This window comes from Zootoca vivipara, chromosome Z2 (genome assembly GCF_965207765.1).
Source record: "Zootoca vivipara chromosome Z2, rZooViv2.hap1.1, whole genome shotgun sequence".
Lineage (NCBI taxonomy): Eukaryota > Metazoa > Chordata > Lepidosauria > Squamata > Lacertidae > Zootoca > Zootoca vivipara.
The window spans coordinates 41,121,521-41,137,316 of NC_142585.1; the positions used below are offsets into that span (position 1 = coordinate 41,121,521).

A 15,796-nucleotide genomic window follows, 5' to 3' on the forward strand; every position below is an offset into this window, starting at 1 on the left:
ACCACAATGCCACTAGCTACTCCTGCACTATTCAACACATGAATTGCCCATGGAGGCACAGTGACTTCCTGTGCCCTTTGCGTGGGTGCGCATAATGTGTGAAATGTATGTAGCATTGACACCTGGAAATCGGAACATATGGTGGACTTTGATAAGCAGGCTAGGCTTGGGTGATGTGTGGCCAGGTGGTGGTTGGGGAAGGTGTAGAGCAGGGGTAGGCAACCTAAGGCCCATGGGCCACAAGTGCCCCACAGGGGTCTTTTAACTGGCCCATGAGTCACCTCTGAACCAAGCGGCCTGCTCGGTGACTCCCTGCGTGCTGTGCTAAACTGGCATAGCACAGCACGGGGACTCGCTTTCGCTGTGCCGAACATCGCGTCTGCGCAGACACAGACGCCCGAAATTGTGGGCGGGTGCTCATGCGTGCGCGCAGTCCGGCCCGCTGAGGGATCTTCGCTTGAGTGAACTGGCCCAGGTGAGGTAAACCTTGCCGACCCCTGGTGTAGAGCAGAGCTTTCCAAACTTTTCATGTTGGTGGCGCACTTTGTAAGATATGCATCCTTTTGCGACACAGTAATTCAGTTTTACTAGCAAACCAGAGGTTAAACTAACCGCTTTCCAGCCCTGGAAGGGAGTGTGGGGAACATTTGCGTGACACACGTACACACTGCAGCCTGGCACTTTAATATGTCGCGACACACAGTTTGGAAAGCTCTGGCATAGAGGAACCTGGATAGATCAGATGCCTACTTTGGGAGTGGATTTGGAAATAGATTTCCTTCAACTCAGCGGATCTTCAAGGTAGTAAATGAAGCTTCCAGTTTTCTTGTGTTCAGCCTCTCCCAATGAGATATAATGCCATGATATTCATCAGCAGGTAGGGAAACTTCTATCAGCCTGAGGTCCGCATTCCTCTCTTAGGCAATGTTCCAAGGGTTGTATGACAATGGCGGGCACAACCAGAACCCAAAAGTAAATGGAACAATGGCTTGTACAGTAGGCTATAGTACACCAAAACCAAGATCAAGTTCAGTCTATAATTTTTATTGTGATGACCCACGCTTTAGCAGCAGGTCCCAGGGCAGGTTAGAATCATTTAAAATTCAGTACTGTACAGTCATACTTCACGTTGCGTCCGCTTCAGGTTGTATCTTTTCAGCTTGCGAACGCAGCAAACCCAGAAGTGTTTACTTCCATGTTATCGTGCTTTGCGCATGCACAGAAGCGCTGCTCTGGTTGTGAACTTTTCGGGGTGCAAATGGTACCCTGGAATGGATCATGTCCGCAACCAGAGGTACCACTGTATTAAAAACACATAGCTGCCAAGTTATCCCTTTTTTAAAAGGGATTTTCCCTTATGCTGAATAGGCTTCCTCGCGAGAAAAGGGAAAACTTGGCAGCAATGAAAACAGTGGAATCAGACTGCAGTCACAGGAATGGGGTGAGCCTTGAAGTCACATTGTTCAGGTGTGTCTGCATATACGCACAACCCTCCATTCTTCAGTCAGGCAGAAGCACTCAAGGAGGACACAAAGTGGGAGTGGAAAGGGGTGTGGTCTGGGAAGAGGGGTGTGGCTTGCAGAGAAGGAGTGGCTTAGGAAGAGACCCGAGGGCCACATCTGGCCCTCCGGTCCTGAGATTTCCCCCTTCCTGATATGTGTAGTGCAATTCTTGAGCGCTCAAAGTGATTTTCTTAAATCTCCAGTTATTCTCACAGTAACCCTCTCTGGTAGGCTGATGATATTAACCACATATTGCAGCTTGTGTAGGTTGGCCTTGAATTGTTATTATGTTATTATTATTTATTAAGTTTATATACCGCCCGTGGCGCTGTGGTTAAACCACTGAGCCTAGGGCTTGCTGATCAGAAGGTCGGCGGTTCGAATCCCTGTGACGGGGTAAGCTCCCATTGCTTGGTCCCAGCTCCTGCCAACCTAGCAGTTCGAAAGCACGTCAAAATGCAAGTAGATAAATAGATAAACCGCTACAGCGGGAAGGTAAACGGCGTTTCCATGGGCTGCTCTGGTTTGCCAGAAGGGGCTTTGTCATGCTGGCCACATGACCTGGAAGCTATACGCCGGCTCCCTCGGCCAATAATGCGAGATGAGTGAGCAACCCCAGAGTCGGTCACGACTGGACCTTATGGTCTGGGGTCCCTTTACCTTTACCTATACCCGCGCTACACAAGATAAAATCACAATATAAAAACGCAAAATGCATAATCAAAACAAGGCAGCTCAGTTAAGTCCCTCGCATACCCTTCTCCATCCTTCATCCAGACAAGGAAGAGACATGATCAGAATTCAAGGAGGACATATTCCAGCCAGGCAAAACAACTGGAAAAAGGGGGTGCAGGTGAGGCATGTGACCTAGGGAAAGTTCTGAGGGCCAGATAGAGAGGTATGGAGGGCCACAATGATATTCTGGGTCTCTCTGTTCCTTATCCCTAATGGTTCCTGGGTCTGAAAAGGTTGACTACGACTGTCCTGCAGGATACATTCTTGGTTGTATCATTGTAGGATAGGATGTTGTTCAGAGCTTAGGGTGCACACCTCCACTTCCTTATTTTTAGGTGTGTTTTGGGGTCACCCCAGGTTTAATAGCATAGAACTAACAAACAGGCTTTGACTGAAGACCATTCTTCTGCATTGCACATGGGACAGCTCCTCAATCATGGAGGTGTATTGGCTATGGGATAGTTAGGTCATATAAGCATCAGCTTCTTATCAAGCCTCTGCACTTTTAAAAGTTTATTCTTGTTATTTCTGAAATACATGCAATAGACAAACATAGACAACAGCAATCATATTATGGCTGATCCCTAAATGGGGATGCATAGAGAAAACAGCAGTCTTGAAAGGTATCAGACATTTATATTCATTTCTTAAAGAATTCAGTCCAGTTATAGTGGAGAGCGTGCTTTGTTTTGAACTTTTGTCGGAATCTGGAATGGGGAGCTAATAAGCCACTTAGACCATGTGAAAAATGAACTATTTTGTTGTGTCTGGCATGCTCTGGTCCATGGGGTCACGAAGAGTCGGACACGACTAAACAACTAAACAACAACAACGAAGCCGTCAGTGTCTGTATCTTGGGTTAAGAACATAAAAATAGCCCTGATGGATCAGGTCAAAGGCCCACTTAGTTCAGCCACCTGTTCTCACAATGGCCAACCAGACGCTCCAATGGGAAGCCTGCAAGCCAGACCTGAGGGAAAAAAGCAGCTTGTGATTCCCTGCAACTAGCATTTAGAAGCATATACCATATTTACCAGGGGACACGGGTGGCACTGTGGTCTAAACCACTGAGCCTCTTGGGCTTGCTGATCAGAAGGTCGGCAGTTCGAATCCCCATGACGGGATGAGCTCCCATTGCTCGGTCCCAGCTCCTGCCCACCTAGCAGTTCGAAAGCACACCAAAAAGTGCAAGTAGATAAATAGGTACTGCTCCAGTGGGAAGGTAAATGCCATTTCCGTGTGCTGCTCTGATTTCGATGTGACATTGCGCCAGAAGCGGCTTAGTCATGCTGGCCACATGACCCAGAAAAACTGTCTGCGGACAAATGCCAGCTCCCTCAGCCTGTAAAGCGAGACGAGCGCCGCAACCCCAGAGTCATCTGCGACTGGACTTAACTGTCAGGGGTCCTTTACCTTTACCTTTAAGTTGATCGTAGAATCATAGAGTTGGAAGAGACCACAAGGGCCATCCAGTCCAACCCCCTGCCAAGCAGGAAACACCATCAAAGCAATCTTGACATATGGCCTCCGCTTAAAGACCTCCAAAGAAGGAGACTCCACCACACTCCGCGGCAGCAAATTCGAACCGCCAACCCCCGCGACGGGAGCTCACCCGTCGCGGGGATTCGAACCGCCAACCTTCTGATCGGCAAGCCCTAGGCTCAGTGGCTTAGACCACAGCGCCACCCGCATAACATGCTGAACCTAAGTTAGTTGCCTATAAATTTCAGTAGCTCTTCCTTAGGTAGGACTAACTGGGACTGGGAGTAGGCATGGGATAAGAACTAGGGATGACATGGGACACGTAAAGGAATGAAAACTGCCATGTTGGAATGGGCTCATCAGCTGGCAAATCAATTTTAAAAAAGTTTTGATCAGCTAAAATGCACTCCCAGATAATCAGAAATGTTTTTTTTAAAAAAAAAAAAAAACTACCCCGAACAATTAAGATGAATGTGGGAAACTTTTTATTTATTATTTAAATTCGTGTGCTACATTCCCTATAAACATGCTCAAAGTGGCTGACAACTGAGCAATAAAAATGTGAATCAATTGTTACAATAACAGTCAAATACTAAATCATTTTGAAACATAATTCGATAATCCAACAAACAACTCAATTTGATTTATATGACCATTATGAGGACAATTAGGAAAAAAATACTGTTCTGTAACAGTCAGCTGGTGGCTTGCTTAATTTTTACATTGCTCTTGTGTATTTTAATCGTTGTTAGCTATATTTTTTAAAAAATGAAATAGCAGTATACTGCAATGAGGGTGAAAGAGGAGAGTGCAAAATATGCTCTGAAGCTCAACATCAAAAAAACCAAGATCATGGCCACTGGTCCCATCACCTCCTGGCAAATAGAAGGGAAAGAAATGGAGACAGTCAGAGATTTTACTTTCTTGGGCTCCTTGGGAAACTCTTGGCCGTCCAGATGTTGTTGGACTACAACTCCCATCATTCCTGGAGATGCTGAGGCCAAGGAGTCCAGCAACATCTGCAGGAAAGCAATGACAAACCTAGACAGCATCTTAAAAAGCAGAGACATCACCTTGCCTACAAAGGTCCGTATAGTTAAAGCTATGGTTTTCCCAGTAGTGATGTATGGAAGTGAGAGCTGGACCATAAAGAAGGCTGATTGCCAAAGAATTGATGCTTTTGAATTATGGTGCTGGAGGAGACTCTTGAGAGTCCCATGGACTGCAAGAAGATCAAACCTATCCATTCTTAAGGAAATCAGCCCTGAGTGCTCACTGGAAGGACAGATCGTGAAGCTGAGGCTCCAATACTTTGGCCACCTCATGAGAAGAGAAGAATCCTTGGAAAAGACCCTGATGTTGGAAAAGATTGAGGGCGCTAGGAGAAGGGGGCGACAGAGGACGAGATGGTTGGACAGTGTTCTCGAAGCTACGAACATGAGTTTGACCAAACTGCGGGAGTTAGTGCAAGACAGGAGTGCCTGGCGTGCTCTGGTCCATGGCGTCACGAAGAGTCGGACACGACTAAACGACTAAACAACAACAACAACATGCTCTGTGGTTTGCATGCTGTGATGTGCCTCTTCCCAACCTCTGTTAAATGTGCCTGCAGCAGCGTTACCGGGGTGGGTTGGGGTGGCGGCACTACATACACCAGTTTAGCAAGCCACACTCTGAAGCACCTCCAGGTCTTTTAAAGGTGAGGTGGGTAGTGGAGCTTGGGCCAAGCCAAGCCAGCAATGGGGGAATAGGTAAGGAAGTGGGCAAGGTGTAAAGGGAGCAAGGTTTGGCCAGGGGGGTGGGTGAAGAGCAAAGGGATTAAAGGGATAGGGCATAGCCGGGGGGGGGGGGCAGAGAGGGGCAGCTCCCCCCAAAAGCAATAAAAATCAATAAAAATACAAACTGAGGTTCTACCCCCTCTAACAAAAGGCCTGTCCCCCCACCCAAAAGAATCCTGGCTATGTTCAAGGGAAGTGATGCAAGCAGATCTGTTAGCCCCTAGCAAAAATAAAATAAAATTAAGCATTCATAAAATAAACATGGAACCATATCAATTAATGACAAAATTAATTGACTATTGTGAATTGAAAGAGCTTCAGGCGGCGAGCCCTGTCTTAGAGGCTTTATTCCCTGAGAATGCCACTTCCGAACACAAGGCTTGTTGTGAGACCTACAGGCAATGCAGGGGAGTGAGGGGTGCTATCTGAGGAGGGGCACTCTCTTGGCACAGAATGTCTCTTTTAAGAGGATGCAGGCTGTGACACATAAATAGAACCCCACACAGCAGAGTCTCTTCCAAGAAGAGACATTCCATCTTCCTTTAAAAAGGTAAAGGACCCCTGACAGTTAAGTCCAGTCGCGGACGACTCTGGGGTTGTGGCGCTCATCTCGCTTTACAGGCTGAGGGAGCAGATGTTTGTCCGCAATTTTTCCGGGTCATGTGGCCAGCATGACTAAGCAGCTTCTGGCGAACCAGAGCAGTGCACAGAAACGCCGTTTACCTTCCTGCCGGAGCAGTAATTATTAATCTACTTGCACTTTGATGTGCTTTTGAACTGCTAAGTTGGCAGGAGGAGGGACCGAGCAACGGGAGCTCACTCCGTCGCTGAGATTCGAACCGCCAACCTTCCGATCAGCAAGCCCTAGGCTCTGTGGTTTAGAGTCTAGACCACAGCGCCATCCGCGTTCCATTCGTTCCATTCCCTCTTCCTTTAGCAGAGAGGAAACCTCTTCTAATATGATACCTGCACTCACATGTGCAACACCAGAGCATGGGTGACTGGTGACATATGAAAAGAGGCATCATATTCTCTCTCTCTCTCTCCCCCCCCACCCTGTTAGTTAACAACACTGTGTCTTGACCCACAACTTAAACAAGTGCTGCTATGTGTCCATCTTTTACAAACAAAGAATGGTCTCCTCACTTTGGACCGTTTGTAGTTTTTGACAGGCAAAACGGGATACAGGATTAATCAATGAAACAGTTAATCAACTAAAACAGAGTTGTATTCCAACTAAGTTCTACTCAGAGTGGACCCATTGAAGTTAATGAATATGACAAACTTAGGTCCATAATTTTCAGTGGCTTGACTCTGAGTGGAGCTTAATTGAGTATGATCCTCAGTGATTAATCAAGGTTTCTCAAATCAGCCAACAGGTTCAATACTAATAACTGAGGCTACAAAACCAGTGCTCCAACCCACCGACTGTGATTCTAACTTTGCACAGGGTTGTTCAAGATTGGAGGCAGCTTGGGAGCATTCTCAGTTGGCACCCCTTGCTTCTTGCAAGATAAGGGGACCCACAGAAGTTGTTCTGCCCATGCAACGGGTCAGGGCAGCACTGCATTTGAGATCAAGCTGAGAATTCAGCAATCTTGAGAAACTCACTGCTCAAGTTTCCGGCCCTCGTGGAGGAAATGTGTGAGCTGTCACTGCTGAAATCACCAACACTCGTGGGAGGGGTGGTCATAGCTCCTCCCTATAATTAGCAGAAGTTAGCTAATGAGTACTTGTTGTAAAAGTGCATTTTACCTGACACAGGATTTTAGATGAACATGCTGCAGGTGAGTGTGTGTGTGTGTGTGTTACTTGCAACACCAAGTTCCATGATCAGTGCGAGATTCCAGGGGTTGCAGAGTCGTTTGCCAGGGTCTGTGTTCCCTTTTGGAGAATGAGGTGCAATAGAGACTGATGTCTTTATGACGTATGGTTTTATTTACACATACAGTATATACAACCTGCACCTAGATGGAGGGATTTCTGAGCATTCATGTGCTGTGAGGGTCTGGCTGCTTCTCCCATAAGTGCAGCATTCACTTCCAAGGGCAGCAAAAAGCCTTCCTCTATATCTCATTGTTTGAGCCTGTCATCCCCAACTCACTTGGAGTTCTGCCTCTCCTTCTCCTTCTCGCTGTTAAGTGACTCCCAGGACCTCCCTTCAGCATATATCATTAAAAATTGGAACATTAAACCTGGCTTTTGCCTCCCCCTACTAGCACCCAGCAAAGAAGGGGCCCAACTCCCCCTTGCCTGGCTGTTGCCCTCTGTTGGTTTCCTGAATGGGCTAATCTCCTGCCAACCTAGCAGTTCGAAAGCACGTCAAAGTGCAAGCAGATAAATAGGCACCGCTCCAGTGGGAAGGTAAACGGTGTTTCCGTGCGCTGCTCTGGTTCGCCAGAAGCGGCTTAGTCATGCTGGCCACATGATCTGGAAGCTGTCTGTGGACAAACGCCGGCTCCCTCAGCCCATAGAGCAAGATAAGTGTGCAACCCCAGAGTCGTCTGCAACTGGACTTAACTGTCGGGGGTACCTTTACCTTTAATCATGGCCCATTCAGATACCTCTAGGAGCTGGGTTGACTCATTAGCATAAATCCAGGGGGGTTCCCTGCTCGACAAAGTTTAATCAAACTTTGATTAATTCTAATTTTTACTAAATCACAAACACATTTAGGGAGATCTAGTCCCCCCAAAACCTCATAATATCATATATGAACGCTGCTCCCTCTGCTTGTAAATTGTTGCAGTTGTCTTTGTAAAGGCGGGAATATAGCAAAATCAAAAGAGTGGTCCCTCTTCTTATCTGCCTCATCTTCCTACCTATTCCCGCATGAAGGGCTAAAGGGCATTGACTGGGGCTGACATCAGCACTTTCTCATCAAAAAACAGGATTGTAGCCAATGTTTGCCATGAGCAGGCCCATTAAAATTAATAGACATGACTATTAAGGATCAATTAAATTAAATGGTGGTAGACAGGGCTTTTTCTCAGCTGGAACTCAGTTGCAGCACCTCTCAGGTGGGCGCCATTGCCATTCTAAGAGAACAAGGGAGGGGTTCCTTGTGAGTTCCAGCACCTTGTTCTCTAGAAAAATAGCACTGGTTGTAGACCACTCAGAAAGATCTGTGAAGTTTGAGCTGGTGAACGAAACTACAGCTTACTGTGATGAATTGCTCATTTTGTAAAATAAAGTAATGTTGCTTTGGGAAAACACCTTTCATATTGCCAGTTAGATACCTGAATCTGGTCCTTGGGAGGTGGGGGTGGTACACACATAGGAATATCCTTAAAACAACCCCTATGGGTCAGGAACCCAAGAAGATGGCCATGAATAACCTGTAACCCCTGGTTATGAAACAGACAAATGCTTCTTTCCCCATTTCCCAGGTGGGAAGGATGAGGAGGCATGCTCTTCCCCCAAGCCTGCAGAGTGATTCAGACTGCTGAGTAGCACCTCCTGGTGTCCAGTCTCATGATCAACTCAATGCATTGGATTCTACTGAGGAAGGCAGGATATGACCCTGATGATTCAACACAGGTGATCCTCTAGCGTTTGGTGAGATATGGCCACCGTTGGGAGGCAGAAAGGACTGTTATTAAAGGTAAAGGGACCCCTGACCATTAGGGCCAGTCATGACTGACTCTGGGGTTGCGGCGCTCATCTCGCGTTATTGGCCGAGGGAGCCTGCGTACAGCTTCCAGGTCATGTGGCCAGCATGACTAAGCCACTTCTGGTGAACCAGAGCAGCACACGGAAATGCCGCTCATCTTCCCGCTTGGAGCGGTACCTATTTATCTACTTGCACTTTGATGTGCTTTCGAACTGCTAGGTGGGCAGGAGCTGGGACTGAGCAATGGGAGCTCACCCTGTCGCAGGGATTCAAACCGCCGACCTTCTGATCAGCAAGCCCTAAGCTCAGTGGTTTTACCCACAACGCCACCTGTTTCCCTGATTGTTGTTGTTTAGTCGTTTAGTCGGAACAGTTGGGGCTTTTTTAGTCCGTATAAAAAGGTAGTAAGGAGACAATACAGAGGTGCATAAAACTGGACAAAGTTACACCCCCCCCCACCTTTTTCATTGTATTAGAACCTGCAGTAATCCAATGAAGCTGAATATTGGAAGATACAGGGCAAGCAATAGGAAATACCTAGCACAACACAGAATTATAAACTGGAAATTTGCTGCCACAGAATGTAGGTGATGTAATGCGCACCTTTTTTGGCCAAAATATGTCGTGAAAATTAGGGTATGCATTAGATTTGAGGACGCATTTACATTTGCCAGCAAATACTTTTTTGGTTTCAAGGCTTTGAAAACTGAGGTGCGCATTAGATTCAATGGTGCATTAGATTTGTGTAAATACAGTACAGTACAGTGGACCCTCCGGATACAAACTTAATTTGTTCCGGGGGTCCGTTCACACCCCGAAAATAACATAAATAGAGGCGCACTTCTGTGCACACACGCAGCACAAATGAGCACTTCTGCGCATGTACGTGGCGCAGTTGTGCACATGTGTGTAGTGAAACCCAGAAGTATACACTTCCAGGTTTGCCGTGGCCGTAACTCAAAGACTCCATACCCCCCATTCCCAAAGCTCATTTTCCCCTTCAACATCCAGCTAGATCACCAGTGTTCAAGAAGGATACTGACAAGCTGGAACGTGTCCAGAAGAGGGCAACCAAAATGGTCAAAGGCCTGGAAACGATGCCTTATGAGGAACGGCTTAGGGAGCTGGGTATGTTTAGCCTGGAGAAGAGAAGGTTAAGGGGTGATATGGTAGCCATGTTCAAATATATGAAAGGATGTCATATAGAGGAGGGTGAAAGGTTGTTTTCTGCTGCTCCACAGAAGCGGACACGGAGCAATGGATTCAAGCTTCAAGAAAGAAGATTCCACCTAAACATTAGGAAGAACTTCCTGACAGTAAGAGCTGTTCAGCAGTGGAATTTGCTGCCAAGGAGTGTGCTGGAGTCTCCTTCTTTGGAGGTCTTTAAGCGGAGGCTTGACAGCCATATGCCAGAAATCCTTTGATGGTGTTTTCTGCTTGGCAGGGGGTTGGACTGGATGGCCCTTGTGGTCTCTTCCAACTCTAGGATTCTATGATTCTAAGAGTTCTGAGGGATACAGAGAGAGGCCTGGAAGACGACATCCAGCCCCTAGCCCTGAGCTTCCCCACTGCCGCTCAGTACTGTTTTGTAAAGATGTTACAAGAGACATTGCACATATTTTTGTAACTCAAGAAAATCTTTAATAAAAAAATTACTGTGCTACCTTTTCACTGATCATCAGAAAGCTCTGACACAGCTGTTTCTTTTGGACCTGTGCGTTTATTTTCACACTTTGTTCCCAGCCGCCTTAATTGTGGTGTCCGTTTACATTCCAACGGTTTGTGATGCTCCTCTTGGATGTGTTGTCATCAAGTGCAATCTTCAGGGGCCAGCCATAGACCTGATGTGCACATCGGCAAGTTTTTGCTTTGTGTGTTCAGTCAGATGATTATCAACTACTTTAATCACCTGACGTGCAGAGGTGACTAAGGAGGAGAGGCATGTAACCGTGCACTTGACAAATAGCCTTGGAGGCTAAAGATTGATCCGGTCCTGCATTCCTGGACTCCCCCCTGCTTTGTTTGTGTTTTGTAAGGCAAACCTGCTTTGGCACCATTCCTGATCACTGCTGATATAAAAAAAAGATTCCTGGAATCATAAAATCAAAGGCTGTGAAAATGTCATCTCAGCAGAAAGGGAAGCACGCTGGTTGTGTCTTTTAAACAGGCACGCCTGAGTGTTGTAGAACAGCGGTGGGGAACCTCTGGCCTAGAAGCTGAATGCAGCCCTCAAGGCCACGTCCCTTACCAGCCTTGCCCCACCCACTTTTACTTCTGGCCCCTCCCATCACTGGATTGCAGCCCCCAGTCTATAAAAGTATTCCATCCCTGTTGGGTTGAGAGTTTTAGGATTTCATAGTAGATTCTGTTCCACCTTAAACAGGAACAGGCTTGGAAGAGGATGTTGAATGTATCACATGATGTATATTTCCCTTGGTTGTACTATTGTAATGTTAGTTCTCTTGCCCAGAAATTGGAATGGCTAATCGCCGAGGGGATGGCAGAACTGGCTGGTGTTCTGACCCAGGCAGCAGAAAGGCAGCAGCGTGTTCCGATTGCAGCTGCAGGATGCTGAAAACTTTGAGCAAAGAGTAGAGAAGGTAAGGGACTTTGATCTGCGCAGCCTGAAGTTTTACTGCCCACCAGAAAGGAATGATTATCCTAAGTTTATGTCCGGGACAATTTATTTATGTTGGTGCATGCAATTCGGCTCGCGAGATGTGGGAATCATTGAAGCTAGCTCTTGGAGGGGGAGGAAGCTGTGATGGTGATTCCCAAATGATTGCTGGAGTGCTGGGGCACCCGGTTGCAAACCACAGGAAGAGCTGGCTGTCTCCAGTGAATGCAAGAGCTGAGGGCGCCACTTGGGAATTACAGCAGGAGCTGGCTGTAGCGTTAGAGCTGGAACAAGTGGCTGCACAGAATGCTTCAATGGAAATGGCTGAGGGCGCCAGTTGCAAATCTCAGGGGGAGATGACGACATTATCCCATACAGCCGTGCAGTCCCGTGGGAACGAAGGTCAGTCTTCAAAGTCTTTTCAGAAGCTGAGACATAAACATAAACACAAGCCTGCAGGTGCAGCTGTGTCAGGGAGGAGGGGCAAGGAGATGCCCACAAAAGTGAAGCTTGTTGACAGTGGAATTTGCTACCAAGGAGTGTGGTGGAGTCTCCTTCTTTGGAGGTCTTTAAGCAGAGGCTTGACAGGCATATGTCAAGAATGCTTTGATGGTCTTTCCTGCTTGGCAGGGGGTTGGACTGGATGGCCCTTGTGGTCTCTTCCAACTCTATGATTCTATGATCTACCTACACATGCAATTAAGCAAACAGAGACTGACCAATATTCAAAGCACAGCACAGAATTCTGTTTCTATAGAACTAATGGGTCAATTTTGGCAAGGAAAATGGATAAAAATCTTAAAGGCCTATGCGGAGAAGTGGAAGAAAATCCATCTAAAGCATCCTTTCTTTGTCAAGATTTGCTGTGTTTTTAATTAGCTAAGATTCATTAGGTTCATTGTCTCTGGCAACATTTTATAGAAAGATCACGACATACAAATTGAAAAGCTTGGTTTACATTTAATTAAATAAAAATATTTGTAAAGGGTTAGAAGGTTAGCTCCTCCAATGACATTCTTTTCTTGTACTTTTCTTTCTGCACTCTCAAAAGCTTCGTTTTATTTTCCCACATTTAACAAGTCCTGCAATTAAGACTTGGCTTTCAATAACAATTATAAGATAGAAATTATAAAATGTCAATTATAAAATGTCATTTGACAGAGATATAGCAGTCATGTCTGTAAGCATTAAAGTCAAAAGTATGCACCCTTTGGTCCAAAATACAGCAGAAAACCATACATCTGGCTATGATACTGCCCAAAAGCAACAACAACAACAAAAGCTAGAAGAATTATTCCAGTTGCATTAATATGCTCACTTTACAGGGGAGATGGTTCAGTGTATCTCAATATTTTTCTTTCATTCTATAATTAAATAAAGAGAGGTCTTTGCTTCAAATTACACCAATGTAATCTGCAAGATTTTCGTGTAGGGGTTTGTGTTTACAACACATTCGTTTTTCTGTAGCTTCCGGAACTGCATCTTTTTCTTACGTTTTGCTCCCATGAAATCCTCCCCCCCCCCCCTGCGGCTAAGTGGTTCCAACCTTTTCTTCTTGAAGGAATCCCCTTGAAAGAATGACCCGACATATTAGCTGGAACAAGGTGGATTTCCCTGGAAACCCACACAGGGCACAATTATTACTCCACGGCGGGTGGGAGGAGATGATGCAGGAAGACTGCAGCCTAAGCCTTCAGGCTAAATCTTTCCCGAGCCGGGACGTCTATTGCTTTACCGGCGCCAGTTAGGTGTGAGGACTACCTGCCTGCCAGGGCCGTCTTAAGCTTCAGTGGCACCATGGTGCATGGATCCCTCGGCGGGCGCCCCCCCCACGCACCCACGGGGGTCCCCCCACCCTCTGCGCCCGGAGGATGCCTTCGCGGCCCGCCCAGTAGCCCCGAAAGCCCTGACTCACTCAACCACCCCCTGCGGCGTCCTGAAAGGAAGAAGGCACGCAGCCTGGCCGGCCTGGCGTTTGTGTCAGAGAGCTGCCTTTGGGGACGGAGGGGTGGCTGCTTCTTGCCGGGAAGGCAGCGCTTTCCTATTTTTGTGTGCGTGCGCACGTTTTCTTTGGCTTCATTGCCAAACTAAGAGGTTCCATGCATTTCCAAGCGCCCCATCCCCAGCGACTCTTTTAAAATTTTATTTTACTGGTGGTCTCTTGGGATGTGTGGGTGGGACTGGAGCAGCAACACGTGCTTCAAGCCCAGGGTGGCAGCGCAGTTGGGGGGGGGTGGGGGTTTCAGTTTAGCCCACAGCCCCCAAGCAGCCCCCTGCCTTTCACCTTCCGAGGGAGGTCGCTTCTGTCTCTGGCGAGGTTCTTTTTCTTTGGCACCCGAACCCACCACCTGCCTGGGCGCGGGCTCTTGCCCCCATGTCCTCGGAGACGTGGTGGCTGTGTTGCGGGCTGCCGCTCGCTCGCTCCTCCCTCCGGATCGCGCCGGGCCCAGGGAGAGTGGCGCGCTCAAGGCAGGCGCCCGAGGGACCTTTTATCAGTCCCTTCCAGGTGAAATCTACATTTGCTGCTCCACCCCACCTTTGCCCCTAGCCATAGCTGCCAAGTTTTCCCTTTTCTCGCGAGGAAGCCTATTCAGCATAATGGAATTTCCCTTTAAAAAAGGGAGAACTTGGCAGCTATGCCCTAGCTCCCTTTGGAAGGGAGGTCTCCCACTTGGGCGCTGGTGGGGGAATCTCCGGAGGGGCTGCCTTGGCTTTTCCCTCCTGCCAGAAATCTGCCTTGGAGAGAGGGATCCCTGAAAATGGAAGGGGTCCAATTCGCCACCCACCCCTCCTTCCTGGAAGCTGGCCTCTCCTTCCCCCATGACCCAGGCCAGCTGCTGCTAGGGGCTCCTGAAGCGCTGCTGCATTACACCAAGCCAGGCTATTGGTCCAGTTGGAGAGCAAAGGGCAGGAAGTTCCTCTCTCCTTCCTCTCAGGAGATTCCACTATGGAAATTCTTTCAGGATTTGTATATAATTTACATATGGATAGCCTTTCTATTACTTTTTTGTTTTGTTTAGGTGATGTCAGAGGGAGTTACAAGCTGAGACACAATGCATGCACCTTCCCAGTCTAGGCTGCTTCAAGGGCAAAGACCATAGCTGCCAAGGTATCCCTTTTTTTAAGGGATTTTCCCTTATGCTGAATAGGCTTCCTCACCAGAAAAGGGGAAACTTGGCAGCTATGGCAAAGACCCATTATCAGGATAGACAATGCAGGCCAAGGATTGCCAGTATTACAAGCGAGGTGTGTGAGATTGCCATATCTCCAACACTGTGTGAGAGAGAAAGGGATCATTTTTTATAGCAATGCTGTAATTTTGTCTGTAACATTTTGTGAGCTGATATTGTAGTGTGAATTCCAAAACAGCTGTGCAAAACCCACAAAGAAACTCACAGGTTAATGGTGGCGTGAGCTTTCCTGGTCCACAACCCGCAGCATTCGCCTGCTGTTTACAAAGGTTTAGGCCACTATACATTTATTATGGCCCCCAGGTAATTTGTTGTCTTTGCTTCAAAAGATGAATGTTTCTGAATACTTTGACAGTCACAAATGACGTAAACAGCACTTCTCTTTTACTTGTTCCACACAGGAGAGACTGATACACAAGTCTAAGCACATCTTGCTTGAAACAGAAAAATACAGAAACGTGAAGGGGAAATTGAGAGGTAAGCCCTTTCACTATGCAGTGAGACATTTCACTACGGTTAAAATGTATCAAAATCCCCACTCCCCCTCTCCATTTCACCCATAGCTGTCAAGTTTTCCCTTTTCTCGCAAAGAAGCCTATTCAGCATAAGGGAATTTCCCTTTAAAAAGGGAGAACTTGACAGTTATGATTTCACCAGATTTCCAGTATTACCTCTATATAAATTCTCATGTCTAAGGGATTAGGAAGATTGCTACTGAAATTAAAGGGTTCCTGTAGTCCATTATCACGATTAATTGAATTTGTTAGTTCCGGGTTTCAAACTTTTTTCGGAAGTCGAACGTGTTCCAATTTTGGCTTATCCCCAGCAGTGACTGCCATAGCTTCCTTCCTTTCCCTTCCCTCTGCTGGGAAGCGCCT

General features: G+C 47.0%; 2 protein-coding genes across 11 annotated transcripts in view; both read left to right on the plus strand.

The window, feature by feature from the left end:
• Positions 1–15,796, plus strand: part of LOC132591503 (uncharacterized) — an 86,703-nt gene that overhangs the window by 41,323 nt on the left and 29,584 nt on the right. For 6 of the 10 annotated variants that reach the window (XM_088664992.1, XM_088664993.1, XM_088664990.1 and 3 more), the window contains 2 exons: positions 11,581–11,710; positions 15,320–15,395. The gene's annotated coding sequence lies outside the window, so the exon portion shown is untranslated. Of the gene's footprint in view, positions 1–11,567; positions 11,711–15,319; positions 15,396–15,796 lie in introns of all 10 variants that reach the window. The other 4 variants (XM_088664998.1, XM_088664991.1, XM_088664989.1 and 1 more) reach the window with 2 other exon arrangements.
• The window catches only part of ARRDC1 (arrestin domain containing 1), a 98,316-nt gene continuing 83,287 nt past the window's right edge, over positions 768–15,796 (plus strand). The window contains exon 1 of the mRNA XM_088665001.1: positions 768–801. The gene's annotated coding sequence lies outside the window, so the exon portion shown is untranslated. The remainder of the gene's footprint in view (positions 802–15,796) is intronic.